The following is a 17,549-nucleotide window of genomic DNA, read 5'->3' on the forward strand; positions in this document are numbered from 1 at the left end:
AAGGCTATTTAGACACATGATATTTTTAAGAAAGTGGGTGTCAGTTTAGTCATAAGGAAGGCCTTTGGGCTCATGTATTGTGGATTGGGCTTCTATTTGGCCACTTTTAGCCAAGTCACACAGTCAGCAGCCACTTAGACTGTACTGGGAACAAGTTACAGTGAAACGTCACCAAAGTGCTTCTCTCAGCCTGAAAAGGCTATTTTGACCAATGATTTTTTTTAAGAAAATGAGTGTCAGTTTTGTCATAAGGAAGGCATTTGGGCCCATGTATAGTGCATTGGGATTCTTGTTGGGCACTTTTAGGTACAACACACAGTCACCAGCCACTCAGAATGTACTGGGAACAAGTTACAGCCAAATGTCACCAAAGTGCTTTTCTCAGCCTGAAAAGGCTATTTAGACCCATGATATTTTTAAGAAAGTGGGTGTCAGTTTAGTCATAAGGAAGGCCTTTGGGCTCATGTATTGTGGATTGGGCTTCTATTTGGCCACTTTTAGCCAAGTCACACAGTCAGCAGCCACTTAGACTGTACCGGGAACAAGTTACAGTGAAACGTCACCAAAGTGCTTCTCTCAGCCTGAAAAGGCTATTTTGACCAATGATTTTTTTTAAGAAAATGAGTGTCAGTTTTGTCATAAGGAAGGCATTTGGGCCCATGTATAGTGCATTGGGATTCTTGTTGGGCACTTTTAGGTACAACACACAGTCACCAGCCACTCAGAATGTACTGGGAACAAGTTAAAGCCAAATATCACCAAAGTGCTTTTCTCAGCCTGAAAAGGCTATTTAGACCCATGATATTTTTAAGAAAGTGGGTGTCAGTTTAGTCATAAGGAAGGCCTTTGGGCTCATGTATTGTGGATTGGGCTTCTATTTGGCCACTTTTAGCCAAGTCACACAGTCAGCAGCCACTTAGACTGTACTGGGAACAAGTTACAGTGAAACGTCACCAAAGTGCTTCTCTCAGCCTGAAAAGGCTATTTTGACCAATGATTTTTTTTAAGAAAATGAGTGTCAGTTTTGTCATAAGGAAGGCATTTGGGCCCATGTATAGTGCATTGGGATTCTTGTTGGGCACTTTTAGGTACAACACACAGTCACCAGCCACTCAGAATGTACTGGGAACAAGTTACAGCCAAATGTCACCAAAGTGCTTTTCTCAGCCTGAAAAGGCTATTTAGACCCATGATATTTTTAAGAAAGTGGGTGTCAGTTTAGTCATAAGGAAGGCCTTTGGGCTCATGTATTGTGGATTGGGCTTCTATTTGGCCACTTTTAGCCAAGTCACACAGTCAGCAGCCACTTAGACTGTACCGGGAACAAGTTACAGTGAAACGTCACCAAAGTGCTTCTCTCAGCCTGAAAAGGCTATTTTGACCAATGATTTTTTTTAAGAAAATGAGTGTCAGTTTTGTCATAAGGAAGGCATTTGGGCCCATGTATAGTGCATTGGGATTCTTGTTGGGCACTTTTAGGTACAACACACAGTCACCAGCCACTCAGAATGTACTGGGAACAAGTTAAAGCCAAATGTCACCAAAGTGCTTTTCTCAGCCTGAAAAGGCTATTTAGACCCATGATATTTTTAAGAAAGTGGGTGTCAGTTTAGTCATAAGGAAGGCCTTTGGGCTCATGTATTGTGGATTGGGCTTCTATTTGGCCACTTTTAGCCAAGTCACACAGTCAGCAGCCACTTAGACTGTACTGGGAACAAGTTACAGTGAAACGTCACCAAAGTGCTTCTCTCAGCCTGAAAAGGCTATTTTGACCAATGATTTTTTTAAGAAAATGAGTGTCAGTTTTGTCATAAGGAAGGCATTTGGGCCCATGTATAGTGCATTGGGATTCTTGTTGGGCACTTTTAGGTACAACACACAGTCACCAGCCACTCAGAATGTACTGCGAACAAGTTACAGCCAAATGTCACCAAAGTGCTTTTCTCAGCCTGAAAAGGCTATTTAGACCCATGATATTTTTAAGAAAGTGGGTGTCAGTTTAGTCATAAGGAAGGCCTTTGGGCTCATGTATTGTGGATTGGGCTTCTATTTGGCCACTTTTAGCCAAGTCACACAGTCAGCAGCCACTTAGACTGTACTGGGAACAAGTTACAGTGAAACGTCACCAAAGTGCTTCTCTCAGCCTGAAAAGGCTATTTTGACCAATGATTTTTTTTAAGAAAATGAGTGTCAGTTTTGTCATAAGGAAGGCATTTGGGCCCATGTATAGTGCATTGGGATTCTTGTTGGGCACTTTTAGGTACAACACACAGTCACCAGCCACTCAGAATGTACTGGGAACAAGTTACAGCCAAATGTCACCAAAGTGCTTTTCTCAGCCTGAAAAGGCTATTTAGACACATGATATTTTTAAGAAAGTGGGTGTCAGTTTAGTCATAAGGAAGGCCTTTGGGCTCATGTATTGTGGATTGGGCTTCTATTTGGCCACTTTTAGCCAAGTCACACAGTCAGCAGCCACTTAGACTGTACTGGGAACAAGTTACAGTGAAACGTCACCAAAGTGCTTCTCTCAGCCTGAAAAGGCTATTTTGACCAATGATTTTTTTAAGAAAATGAGTGTCAGTTTTGTCATAAGGAAGGCATTTGGGCCCATGTATAGTGCATTGGGATTCTTGTTGGGCACTTTTAGGTACAACACACAGTCACCAGCCACTCAGAATGTACTGGGAACAAGTTACAGCCAAATGTCACCAAAGTGCTTTTCTCAGCCTGAAAAGGCTATTTAGACCCATGATATTTTTAAGAAAGTGGGTGTCAGTTTAGTCATAAGGAAGGCCTTTGGGCTCATGTATTGTGGATTGGGCTTCTATTTGGCCACTTTTAGCCAAGTCACACAGTCAGCAGCCACTTAGACTGTACTGGGAACAAGTTACAGTGAAACGTCACCAAAGTGCTTCTCTCAGCCTGAAAAGGCTATTTTGACCAATGATTTTTTTTAAGAAAATGAGTGTCAGTTTTGTCATAAGGAAGGCATTTGGGCCCATGCATTGGGATTCTTGTTGGGCACTTTTAGGTACAACACACAGTCACCAGCCACTCAGAATGTACTGGGAACAAGTTACAGCCAAATGTCACCAAAGTGCTTTTCTCAGCCTGAAAAGGCTATTTAGACCCATGATATTTTTAAGAAAGTGGGTGTCAGTTTAGTCATAAGGAAGGCCTTTGGGCTCATGTATTGTGGATTGGGCTTCTATTTGGCCACTTTTAGCCAAGTCACACAGTCAGCAGCCACTTAGACTGTACTGGGAACAAGTTACAGTGAAACGTCACCAAAGTGCTTCTCTCAGCCTGAAAAGGCTATTTTGACCAATGATTTTTTTAAGAAAATGAGTGTCAGTTTTGTCATAAGGAAGGCATTTGGGCCCATGTATAGTGCATTGGGATTCTTGTTGGGCACTTTTAGGTACAACACACAGTCACCAGCCACTCAGAATGTACTGGGAACAAGTTACAGCCAAATGTCACCAAAGTGCTTTTCTCAGCCTGAAAAGGCTATTTAGACCCATGATATTTTTAAGAAAGTGGGTGTCAGTTTAGTCATAAGGAAGGCCTTTGGGCTCATGTATTGTGGATTGGGCTTCTATTTGGCCACTTTTAGCCAAGTCACACAGTCAGCAGCCACTTAGACTGTACTGGGAACAAGTTACAGTGAAACGTCACCAAAGTGCTTCTCTCAGCCTGAAAAGGCTATTTTGACCAATGATTTTTTTTAAGAAAATGAGTGTCAGTTTTGTCATAAGGAAGGCATTTGGGCCCATGCATTGGGATTCTTGTTGGGCACTTTTAGGTACAACACACAGTCACCAGCCACTCAGAATGTACTGGGAACAAGTTACAGCCAAATGTCACCAAAGTGCTTTTCTCAGCCTGAAAAGGCTATTTAGACCCATGATATTTTTAAGAAAGTGGGTGTCAGTTTAGTCATAAGGAAGGCCTTTGGGCTCATGTATTGTGGATTGGGCTTCTATTTGGCCACTTTTAGCCAAGTCACACAGTCAGCAGCCACTTAGACTGTACTGGGAACAAGTTACAGTGAAACGTCACCAAAGTGCTTCTCTCAGTCTGAAAAGGCTATTTTGACCAATGATTTTTTTAAGAAAATGAGTGTCAGTTTTGTCATAAGGAAGGCATTTGGGCCCATGTATAGTGCATTGGGATTCTTGTTGGGCACTTTTAGGTACAACACACAGTCACCAGCCACTCAGAATGTACTGGGAACAAGTTACAGCCAAATGTCACCAAAGTGCTTTTCTCAGCCTGAAAAGGCTATTTAGACCCATGATATTTTTAAGAAAGTGGGTGTCAGTTTAGTCATAAGGAAGGCCTTTGGGCTCATGTATTGTGGATTGGGCTTCTATTTGGCCACTTTTAGCCAAGTCACACAGTCAGCAGCCACTTAGACTGTACTGGGAACAAGTTACAGTGAAACGTCACCAAAGTGCTTCTCTCAGCCTGAAAAGGCTATTTTGACCAATGATTTTTTTAAGAAAATGAGTGTCAGTTTTGTCATAAGGAAGGCATTTGGGCCCATGTATAGTGCATTGGGATTCTTGTTGGGCACTTTTAGGTACAACACACAGTCACCAGCCACTCAGAATGTACTGGGAACAAGTTACAGCCAAATGTCACCAAAGTGCTTTTCTCAGCCTGGCTATTTAGACCCATGATATTTTTAAGAAAGTGGGTGTCAGTTTAGTCATAAGGAAGGCCTTTGGGCTCATGTATTGTGGATTGGGCTTCTATTTGGCCACTTTTAGCCAAGTCACACAGTCAGCAGCCACTTGGACTGTACTGGGAACAAGTTACAGTGAAACGTCACCAAAGTGCTTCTCTCAGCCTGAAAAGGCTATTTTGACCAATGATTTTTTTAAGAAAATGAGTGTCAGTTTTGTCATAAGGAAGGCATTTGGGCCCATGTATAGTGCATTGGGATTCTTGTTGGGCACTTTTAGGTACAACACACAGTCACCAGCCACTCAGAATGTACTGGGAACAAGTTACAGCCAAATGTCACCAAAGTGCTTTTCTCAGCCTGAAAAGGCTATTTAGACCCATGATATTTTTAAGAAAGTGGGTGTCAGTTTAGTCATAAGGAAGGCCTTTGGGCTCATGTATTGTGGATTGGGCTTCTATTTGGCCACTTTTAGCCAAGTCACACAGTCAGCAGCCACTTAGACTGTACTGGGAACAAGTTACAGTGAAACGTCACCAAAGTGCTTCTCTCAGCCTGAAAAGGCTATTTTGACCAATGATTTTTTTAAGAAAATGAGTGTCAGTTTTGTCATAAGGAAGGCATTTGGGCCCATGTATAGTGCATTGGGATTCTTGTTGGGCACTTTTAGGTACAACACACAGTCACCAGCCACTCAGAATGTACTGGGAACAAGTTACAGCCAAATGTCACCAAAGTGCTTTTCTCAGCCTGAAAAGGCTATTTAGACCCATGATATTTTTAAGAAAGTGAGTGTCAGTTTAGTCATAAGGAAGGCCTTTGGGCTCATGTATTGTGGATTGGGCTTCTATTTGGCCACTTTTAGCCAAGTCACACAGTCAGCAGCCACTTAGACTGTACTGGGAACAAGTTACAGTGAAACGTCACCAAAGTGCTTCTCTCAGCCTGAAAAGGCTATTTTGACCAATGATTTTTTTAAGAAAATGAGTGTCAGTTTTGTCATAAGGAAGGCATTTGGGCCCATGTATAGTGCATTGGGATTCTTGTTGGGCACTTTTAGGTACAACACACAGTCACCAGCCACTCAGAATGTACTGGGAACAAGTTACAGCCAAATGTCACCAAAGTGCTTTTCTCAGCCTGAAAAGGCTATTTAGACCCATGATATTTTTAAGAAAGTGGGTGTCAGTTTAGTCATAAGGAAGGCCTTTGGGCTCATGTATTGTGGATTGGGCTTCTATTTGGCCACTTTTAGCCAAGTCACACAGTCAGCAGCCACTTAGACTGTACTGGGAACAAGTTACAGTGAAACGTCACCAAAGTGCTTCTCTCAGCCTGAAAAGGCTATTTTGACCAATGATTTTTTTAAGAAAATGAGTGTCAGTTTTGTCATAAGGAAGGCATTTGGGCCCATGTATAGTGCATTGGGATTCTTGTTGGGCACTTTTAGGTACAACACACAGTCACCAGCCACTCAGAATGTACTGGGAACAAGTTACAGCCAAATGTCACCAAAGTGCTTTTCTCAGCCTGAAAAGGCTATTTAGACCCATGATATTTTTAAGAAAGTGAGTGTCAGTTTAGTCATAAGGAAGGCCTTTGGGCTCATGTATTGTGGATTGGGCTTCTATTTGGCCACTTTTAGCCAAGTCACACAGTCAGCAGCCACTTAGACTGTACTGGGAACAAGTTACAGTGAAACGTCACCAAAGTGCTTCTCTCAGCCTGAAAAGGCTATTTTGACCAATGATTTTTTTAAGAAAATGAGTGTCAGTTTTGTCATAAGGAAGGCATTTGGGCTCATGTATTGTGGATTGGGCTTCTATTTGGCCACTTTTAGCCAAGTCACACAGTCAGCAGCCACTTAGACTGTACTGGGAACAAGTTACAGCCAAATGTCACCAAAGTGCTTTTCTCAGCCTGAAAAGGCTATTTAGACCCATGATATTTTTAAGAAAGTGGGTGTCAGTTTAGTCATAAGGAAGGCCTTTGGGCTCATGTATTGTGTATTGGGCTTCTATTTGGCCACTTTTAGCCAAGTCACACAGTCAGCAGCCACTTAGACTGTACTGGGAACAAGTTACAGTGAAACGTCACCAAAGTGCTTCTCTCAGCCTGAAAAGGCTATTTTGACCAATGATTTTTTTAAGAAAATGAGTGTCAGTTTTGTCATAAGGAAGGAATTTGGGCCCATGTATAGTGCATTGGGATTCTTGTTGGGCACTTTTAGGTACAACACACAGTCACCAGCCACTCAGAATGTACTGCGAACAAGTTACAGCCAAATGTCACCAAAGTGCTTTTCTCAGCCTGAAAAGGCTATTTAGACACATGATATTTTTAAGAAAGTGGGTGTCAGTTTAGTCATAAGGAAGGCCTTTGGGCTCATGTATTGTGGATTGGGCTTCTATTTGGCCACTTTTAGCCAAGTCACACAGTCAGCAGCCACTTAGACTGTACTGGGAACAAGTTACAGTGAAACGTCACCAAAGTGCTTCTCTCAGCCTGAAAAGGCTATTTTGACCAATGATTTTTTTTAAGAAAATGAGTGTCAGTTTTGTCATAAGGAAGGCATTTGGGCCCATGTATAGTGCATTGGGATTCTTGTTGGGCACTTTTAGGTACAACACACAGTCACCAGCCACTCAGAATGTACTGGGAACAAGTTACAGCCAAATGTCACCAAAGTGCTTTTCTCAGCCTGAAAAGGCTATTTAGACCCATGATATTTTTAAGAAAGTGGGTGTCAGTTTAGTCATAAGGAAGGCCTTTGGGCTCATGTATTGTGGATTGGGCTTCTATTTGGCCACTTTTAGCCAAGTCACACAGTCAGCAGCCACTTAGACTGTACCGGGAACAAGTTACAGTGAAACGTCACCAAAGTGCTTCTCTCAGCCTGAAAAGGCTATTTTGACCAATGATTTTTTTTAAGAAAATGAGTGTCAGTTTTGTCATAAGGAAGGCATTTGGGCCCATGTATAGTGCATTGGGATTCTTGTTGGGCACTTTTAGGTACAACACACAGTCACCAGCCACTCAGAATGTACTGGGAACAAGTTAAAGCCAAATGTCACCAAAGTGCTTTTCTCAGCCTGAAAAGGCTATTTAGACCCATGATATTTTTAAGAAAGTGGGTGTCAGTTTAGTCATAAGGAAGGCCTTTGGGCTCATGTATTGTGGATTGGGCTTCTATTTGGCCACTTTTAGCCAAGTCACACAGTCAGCAGCCACTTAGACTGTACTGGGAACAAGTTACAGTGAAACGTCACCAAAGTGCTTCTCTCAGCCTGAAAAGGCTATTTTGACCAATGATTTTTTTTAAGAAAATGAGTGTCAGTTTTGTCATAAGGAAGGCATTTGGGCCCATGTATAGTGCATTGGGATTCTTGTTGGGCACTTTTAGGTACAACACACAGTCACCAGCCACTCAGAATGTACTGGGAACAAGTTACAGCCAAATGTCACCAAAGTGCTTTTCTCAGCCTGAAAAGGCTATTTAGACCCATGATATTTTTAAGAAAGTGGGTGTCAGTTTAGTCATAAGGAAGGCCTTTGGGCTCATGTATTGTGGATTGGGCTTCTATTTGGCCACTTTTAGCCAAGTCACACAGTCAGCAGCCACTTAGACTGTACCGGGAACAAGTTACAGTGAAACGTCACCAAAGTGCTTCTCTCAGCCTGAAAAGGCTATTTTGACCAATGATTTTTTTTAAGAAAATGAGTGTCAGTTTTGTCATAAGGAAGGCATTTGGGCCCATGTATAGTGCATTGGGATTCTTGTTGGGCACTTTTAGGTACAACACACAGTCACCAGCCACTCAGAATGTACTGCGAACAAGTTACAGCCAAATGTCACCAAAGTGCTTTTCTCAGCCTGAAAAGGCTATTTAGACCCATGATATTTTTAAGAAAGTGGGTGTCAGTTTAGTCATAAGGAAGGCCTTTGGGCTCATGTATTGTGGATTGGGCTTCTATTTGGCCACTTTTAGCCAAGTCACACAGTCAGCAGCCACTTAGACTGTACTGGGAACAAGTTACAGTGAAACGTCACCAAAGTGCTTCTCTCAGCCTGAAAAGGCTATTTTGACCAATGATTTTTTTTAAGAAAATGAGTGTCAGTTTTGTCATAAGGAAGGCATTTGGGCCCATGTATAGTGCATTGGGATTCTTGTTGGGCACTTTTAGGTACAACACACAGTCACCAGCCACTCAGAATGTACTGGGAACAAGTTACAGCCAAATGTCACCAAAGTGCTTTTCTCAGCCTGAAAAGGCTATTTAGACCCATGATATTTTTAAGAAAGTGGGTGTCAGTTTAGTCATAAGGAAGGCCTTTGGGCTCATGTATTGTGGATTGGGCTTCTATTTGGCCACTTTTAGCCAAGTCACACAGTCAGCAGCCACTTAGACTGTACTGGGAACAAGTTACAGTGAAACGTCACCAAAGTGCTTCTCTCAGCCTGAAAAGGCTATTTTGACCAATGATTTTTTTTAAGAAAATGAGTGTCAGTTTTGTCATAAGGAAGGCATTTGGGCCCATGTATAGTGCATTGGGATTCTTGTTGGGCACTTTTAGGTACAACACACAGTCACCAGCCACTCAGAATGTACTGGGAACAAGTTACAGCCAAATGTCACCAAAGTGCTTTTCTCAGCCTGAAAAGGCTATTTAGACCCATGATATTTTTAAGAAAGTGGGTGTCAGTTTAGTCATAAGGAAGGCCTTTGGGCTCATGTATTGTGGATTGGGCTTCTATTTGGCCACTTTTAGCCAAGTCACACAGTCAGCAGCCACTTAGACTGTACCGGGAACAAGTTACAGTGAAACGTCACCAAAGTGCTTCTCTCAGCCTGAAAAGGCTATTTTGACCAATGATTTTTTTTAAGAAAATGAGTGTCAGTTTTGTCATAAGGAAGGCATTTGGGCCCATGTATAGTGCATTGGGATTCTTGTTGGGCACTTTTAGGTACAACACACAGTCACCAGCCACTCAGAATGTACTGGGAACAAGTTAAAGCCAAATGTCACCAAAGTGCTTTTCTCAGCCTGAAAAGGCTATTTAGACCCATGATATTTTTAAGAAAGTGGGTGTCAGTTTAGTCATAAGGAAGGCCTTTGGGCTCATGTATTGTGGATTGGGCTTCTATTTGGCCACTTTTAGCCAAGTCACACAGTCAGCAGCCACTTAGACTGTACCGGGAACAAGTTACAGTGAAACGTCACCAAAGTGCTTCTCTCAGCCTGAAAAGGCTATTTTGACCAATGATTTTTTTTAAGAAAATGAGTGTCAGTTTTGTCATAAGGAAGGCATTTGGGCCCATGTATAGTGCATTGGGATTCTTGTTGGGCACTTTTAGGTACAACACACAGTCACCAGCCACTCAGAATGTACTGGGAACAAGTTAAAGCCAAATGTCACCAAAGTGCTTTTCTCAGCCTGAAAAGGCTATTTAGACCCATGATATTTTTAAGAAAGTGGGTGTCAGTTTAGTCATAAGGAAGGCCTTTGGGCTCATGTATTGTGGATTGGGCTTCTATTTGGCCACTTTTAGCCAAGTCACACAGTCAGCAGCCACTTAGACTGTACTGGGAACAAGTTACAGTGAAACGTCACCAAAGTGCTTCTCTCAGCCTGAAAAGGCTATTTTGACCAATGATTTTTTTTAAGAAAATGAGTGTCAGTTTTGTCATAAGGAAGGCATTTGGGCCCATGTATAGTGCATTGGGATTCTTGTTGGGCACTTTTAGGTACAACACACAGTCACCAGCCACTCAGAATGTACTGGGAACAAGTTACAGCCAAATGTCACCAAAGTGCTTTTCTCAGCCTGAAAAGGCTATTTAGACCCATGATATTTTTAAGAAAGTGGGTGTCAGTTTAGTCATAAGGAAGGCCTTTGGGCTCATGTATTGTGGATTGGGCTTCTATTTGGCCACTTTTAGCCAAGTCACACAGTCAGCAGCCACTTAGACTGTACTGGGAACAAGTTACAGTGAAACGTCACCAAAGTGCTTCTCTCAGCCTGAAAAGGCTATTTTGACCAATGATTTTTTTAAGAAAATGAGTGTCAGTTTTGTCATAAGGAAGGCATTTGGGCCCATGTATAGTGCATTTGGGATTCATGTTGGGCACTTTTAGGTACAACACACAGTCACCAGCCACTCAGAATGTACTGGGAACAAGTTACAGCCAAATGTCACCAAAGTGCTTTTCTCAGCCTGAAAAGGCTATTTAGACCCATGATATTTTTAAGAAAGTGGGTGTCAGTTTAGTCATAAGGAAGGCCTTTGGGCTCATGTATTGTGGATTGGGCTTCTATTTGGCCACTTTTAGCCAAGTCACACAGTCAGCAGCCACTTAGACTGTACTGGGAACAAGTTACAGTGAAACGTCACCAAAGTGCTTCTCTCAGCCTGAAAAGGCTATTTTGACCAATGATTTTTTTAAGAAAATGAGTGTCAGTTTTGTCATAAGGAAGGCATTTGGGCCCATGTATAGTGCATTGGGATTCTTGTTGGGCACTTTTAGGTACAACACACAGTCACCAGCCACTCAGAATGTACTGGGAACAAGTTACAGCCAAATGTCACCAAAGTGCTTTTCTCAGCCTGGCTATTTAGACCCATGATATTTTTAAGAAAGTGGGTGTCAGTTTAGTCATAAGGAAGGCCTTTGGGCTCATGTATTGTGGATTGGGCTTCTATTTGGCCACTTTTAGCCAAGTCACACAGTCAGCAGCCACTTAGACTGTACTGGGAACAATTTACAGTGAAACGTCACCAAAGTGCTTCTCTCAGCCTGAAAAGGCTATTTTGACCAATGATTTTTTTAAGAAAATGAGTGTCAGTTTTGTCATAAGGAAGGCATTTGGGCTCATGTATTGTGGATTGGGCTTCTATTTGGCCACTTTTAGCCAAGTCACACAGTCAGCAGCCACTTAGACTGTACTGGGAACAAGTTACAGCCAAATGTCACCAAAGTGCTTTTCTCAGCCTGAAAAGGCTATTTAGACCCATGATATTTTTAAGAAAGTGGGTGTCAGTTTAGTCATAAGGAAGGCCTTTGGGCTCATGTATTGTGTATTGGGCTTCTATTTGGCCACTTTTAGCCAAGTCACACAGTCAGCAGCCACTTAGACTGTACTGGGAACAAGTTACAGTGAAACGTCACCAAAGTGCTTCTCTCAGCCTGAAAAGGCTATTTTGACCAATGATTTTTTTAAGAAAATGAGTGTCAGTTTTGTCATAAGGAAGGCATTTGGGCCCATGTATAGTGCATTGGGATTCTTGTTGGGCACTTTTAGGTACAACACACAGTCACCAGCCACTCAGAATGTACTGCGAACAAGTTACAGCCAAATGTCACCAAAGTGCTTTTCTCAGCCTGAAAAGGCTATTTAGACCCATGATATTTTTAAGAAAGTGGGTGTCAGTTTAGTCATAAGGAAGGCCTTTGGGCTCATGTATTGTGGATTGGGCTTCTATTTGGCCACTTTTAGCCAAGTCACACAGTCAGCAGCCACTTAGACTGTACTGGGAACAAGTTACAGTGAAACGTCACCAAAGTGCTTCTCTCAGCCTGAAAAGGCTATTTTGACCAATGATTTTTTTTAAGAAAATGAGTGTCAGTTTTGTCATAAGGAAGGCATTTGGGCCCATGTATAGTGCATTGGGATTCTTGTTGGGCACTTTTAGGTACATCACACAGTCACCAGCCACTCAGAATGTACTGGGAACAAGTTAAAGCCAAATGTCACCAAAGTGCTTTTCTCAGCCTGAAAAGGCTATTTAGACCCATGATATTTTTAAGAAAGTGGGTGTCAGTTTAGTCATAAGGAAGGCCTTTGGGCTCATGTATTGTGGATTGGGCTTCTATTTGGCCACTTTTAGCCAAGTCACACAGTCAGCAGCCACTTAGACTGTACTGGGAACAAGTTACAGTGAAACGTCACCAAAGTGCTTCTCTCAGCCTGAAAAGGCTATTTTGACCAATGATTTTTTTTAAGAAAATGAGTGTCAGTTTTGTCATAAGGAAGGCATTTGGGCCCATGTATAGTGCATTGGGATTCTTGTTGGGCACTTTTAGGTACAACACACAGTCACCAGCCACTCAGAATGTACTGGGAAGAAGTTACAGCCAAATGTCACCAAAGTGCTTTTCTCAGCCTGAAAAGGCTATTTAGACCCATGATATTTTTAAGAAAGTGGGTGTCAGTTTAGTCATAAGGAAGGCCTTTGGGCTCATGTATTGTGGATTGGGCTTCTATTTGGCCACTTTTAGCCAAGTCACACAGTCAGCAGCCACTTAGACTGTACCGGGAACAAGTTACAGTGAAACGTCACCAAAGTGCTTCTCTCAGCCTGAAAAGGCTATTTTGACCAATGATTTTTTTTAAGAAAATGAGTGTCAGTTTTGTCATAAGGAAGGCATTTGGGCCCATGTATAGTGCATTGGGATTCTTGTTGGGCACTTTTAGGTACAACACACAGTCACCAGCCACTCAGAATGTACTGGGAACAAGTTAAAGCCAAATGTCACCAAAGTGCTTTTCTCAGCCTGAAAAGGCTATTTAGACCCATGATATTTTTAAGAAAGTGGGTGTCAGTTTAGTCATAAGGAAGGCCTTTGGGCTCATGTATTGTGGATTGGGCTTCTATTTGGCCACTTTTAGCCAAGTCACACAGTCAGCAGCCACTTAGACTGTACTGGGAACAAGTTACAGTGAAACGTCACCAAAGTGCTTCTCTCAGCCTGAAAAGGCTATTTTGACCAATGATTTTTTTTAAGAAAATGAGTGTCAGTTTTGTCATAAGGAAGGCATTTGGGCCCATGTATAGTGCATTGGGATTCTTGTTGGGCACTTTTAGGTACAACACACAGTCACCAGCCACTCAGAATGTACTGGGAACAAGTTACAGCCAAATGTCACCAAAGTGCTTTTCTCAGCCTGAAAAGGCTATTTAGACCCATGATATTTTTAAGAAAGTGGGTGTCAGTTTAGTCATAAGGAAGGCCTTTGGGCTCATGTATTGTGGATTGGGCTTCTATTTGGCCACTTTTAGCCAAGTCACACAGTCAGCAGCCACTTAGACTGTACTGGGAACAAGTTACAGTGAAACGTCACCAAAGTGCTTCTCTCAGCCTGAAAAGGCTATTTTGACCAATGATTTTTTTAAGAAAATGAGTGTCAGTTTTGTCATAAGGAAGGCATTTGGGCCCATGTATAGTGCATTTGGGATTCATGTTGGGCACTTTTAGGTACAACACACAGTCACCAGCCACTCAGAATGTACTGGGAACAAGTTACAGCCAAATGTCACCAAAGTGCTTTTCTCAGCCTGAAAAGGCTATTTAGACCCATGATATTTTTAAGAAAGTGGGTGTCAGTTTAGTCATAAGGAAGGCCTTTGGGCTCATGTATTGTGGATTGGGCTTCTATTTGGCCACTTTTAGCCAAGTCACACAGTCAGCAGCCACTTAGACTGTACTGGGAACAAGTTACAGTGAAACGTCACCAAAGTGCTTCTCTCAGCCTGAAAAGGCTATTTTGACCAATGATTTTTTTAAGAAAATGAGTGTCAGTTTTGTCATAAGGAAGGCATTTGGGCCCATGTATAGTGCATTGGGATTCTTGTTGGGCACTTTTAGGTACAACACACAGTCACCAGCCACTCAGAATGTACTGGGAACAAGTTACAGCCAAATGTCACCAAAGTGCTTTTCTCAGCCTGGCTATTTAGACCCATGATATTTTTAAGAAAGTGGGTGTCAGTTTAGTCATAAGGAAGGCCTTTGGGCTCATGTATTGTGGATTGGGCTTCTATTTGGCCACTTTTAGCCAAGTCACACAGTCAGCAGCCACTTAGACTGTACTGGGAACAAGTTACAGTGAAACGTCACCAAAGTGCTTCTCTCAGCCTGAAAAGGCTATTTTGACCAATGATTTTTTTAAGAAAATGAGTGTCAGTTTTGTCATAAGGAAGGCATTTGGGCCCATGTATAGTGCATTGGGATTCTTGTTGGGCACTTTTAGGTACAACACACAGTCACCAGCCACTCAGAATGTACTGGGAACAAGTTACAGCCAAATGTCACCAAAGTGCTTTTCTCAGCCTGAAAAGGCTATTTAGACCCATGATATTTTTAAGAAAGTGGGTGTCAGTTTAGTCATAAGGAAGGCCTTTGGGCTCATGTATTGTGGATTGGGCTTCTATTTGGCCACTTTTAGCCAAGTCACACAGTCAGCAGCCACTTAGACTGTACTGGGAACAAGTTACAGTGAAACGTCACCAAAGTGCTTCTCTCAGCCTGAAAAGGCTATTTTGACCAATGATTTTTTTAAGAAAATGAGTGTCAGTTTTGTCATAAGGAAGGCATTTGGGCCCATGTATAGTGCATTGGGATTCTTGTTGGGCACTTTTAGGTACAACACACAGTCACCAGCCACTCAGAATGTACTGGGAACAAGTTACAGCCAAATGTCACCAAAGTGCTTTTCTCAGCCTGAAAAGGCTATTTAGACCCATGATATTTTTAAGAAAGTGGGTGTCAGTTTAGTCATAAGGAAGGCCTTTGGGCTCATGTATTGTGGATTGGGCTTCTATTTGGCCACTTTTAGCCAAGTCACACAGTCAGCAGCCACTTAGACTGTACCGGGAACAAGTTACAGTGAAACGTCACCAAAGTGCTTCTCTCAGCCTGAAAAGGCTATTTTGACCAATGATTTTTTTTAAGAAAATGAGTGTCAGTTTTGTCATAAGGAAGGCATTTGGGCCCATGTATAGTGCATTGGGATTCTTGTTGGGCACTTTTAGGTACAACACACAGTCACCAGCCACTCAGAATGTACTGGGAACAAGTTACAGCCAAATGTCACCAAAGTGCTTTTCTCAGCCTGAAAAGGCTATTTAGACCCATGATATTTTTAAGAAAGTGGGTGTCAGTTTAGTCATAAGGAAGGCCTTTGGGCTCATGTATTGTGGATTGGGCTTCTATTTGGCCACTTTTAGCCAAGTCACACAGTCAGCAGCCACTTAGACTGTACCGGGAACAAGTTACAGTGAAACGTCACCAAAGTGCTTCTCTCAGCCTGAAAAGGCTATTTTGACCAATGATTTTTTTTAAGAAAATGAGTGTCAGTTTTGTCATAAGGAAGGCATTTGGGCCCATGTATAGTGCATTGGGATTCTTGTTGGGCACTTTTAGGTACAACACACAGTCACCAGCCACTCAGAATGTACTGGGAACAAGTTAAAGCCAAATGTCACCAAAGTGCTTTTCTCAGCCTGAAAAGGCTATTTAGACCCATGATATTTTTAAGAAAGTGGGTGTCAGTTTAGTCATAAGGAAGGCCTTTGGGCTCATGTATTGTGGATTGGGCTTCTATTTGGCCACTTTTAGCCAAGTCACACAGTCAGCAGCCACTTAGACTGTACTGGGAACAAGTTACAGTGAAACGTCACCAAAGTGCTTCTCTCAGCCTGAAAAGGCTATTTTGACCAATGATTTTTTTTAAGAAAATGAGTGTCAGTTTTGTCATAAGGAAGGCATTTGGGCCCATGTATAGTGCATTGGGATTCTTGTTGGGCACTTTTAGGTACAACACACAGTCACCAGCCACTCAGAATGTACTGGGAACAAGTTACAGCCAAATGTCACCAAAGTGCTTTTCTCAGCCTGAAAAGGCTATTTAGACCCATGATATTTTTAAGAAAGTGGGTGTCAGTTTAGTCATAAGGAAGGCCTTTGGGCTCATGTATTGTGGATTGGGCTTCTATTTGGCCACTTTTAGCCAAGTCACACAGTCAGCAGCCACTTAGACTGTACTGGGAACAAGTTACAGTGAAACGTCACCAAAGTGCTTCTCTCAGCCTGAAAAGGCTATTTTGACCAATGATTTTTTTAAGAAAATGAGTGTCAGTTTTGTCATAAGGAAGGCATTTGGGCCCATGTATAGTGCATTTGGGATTCATGTTGGGCACTTTTAGGTACAACACACAGTCACCAGCCACTCAGAATGTACTGGGAACAAGTTACAGCCAAATGTCACCAAAGTGCTTTTCTCAGCCTGAAAAGGCTATTTAGACCCATGATATTTTTAAGAAAGTGGGTGTCAGTTTAGTCATAAGGAAGGCCTTTGGGCTCATGTATTGTGGATTGGGCTTCTATTTGGCCACTTTTAGCCAAGTCACACAGTCAGCAGCCACTTAGACTGTACTGGGAACAAGTTACAGTGAAACGTCACCAAAGTGCTTCTCTCAGCCTGAAAAGGCTATTTTGACCAATGATTTTTTTAAGAAAATGAGTGTCAGTTTTGTCATAAGGAAGGCATTTGGGCCCATGTATAGTGCATTGGGATTCTTGTTGGGCACTTTTAGGTACAACACACAGTCACCAGCCACTCAGAATGTACTGGGAACAAGTTACAGCCAAATGTCACCAAAGTGCTTTTCTCAGCCTGGCTATTTAGACCCATGATATTTTTAAGAAAGTGGGTGTCAGTTTAGTCATAAGGAAGGCCTTTGGGCTCATGTATTGTGGATTGGGCTTCTATTTGGCCACTTTTAGCCAAGTCACACAGTCAGCAGCCACTTAGACTGTACTGGGAACAAGTTACAGTGAAACGTCACCAAAGTGCTTCTCTCAGCCTGAAAAGGCTATTTTGACCAATGATTTTTTTAAGAAAATGAGTGTCAGTTTTGTCATAAGGAAGGCATTTGGGCCCATGTATAGTGCATTGGGATTCTTGTTGGGCACTTTTAGGTACAACACACAGTCACCAGCCACTCAGAATGTACTGGGAACAAGTTACAGCCAAATGTCACCAAAGTGCTTTTCTCAGCCTGAAAAGGCTA

This window comes from Gymnoscopelus microlampas (assembly GCF_963454915.1).
Source record: "Gymnoscopelus microlampas genome assembly, chromosome: 6".
Classification (NCBI taxonomy): domain Eukaryota; kingdom Metazoa; phylum Chordata; class Actinopteri; order Myctophiformes; family Myctophidae; genus Gymnoscopelus; species Gymnoscopelus microlampas.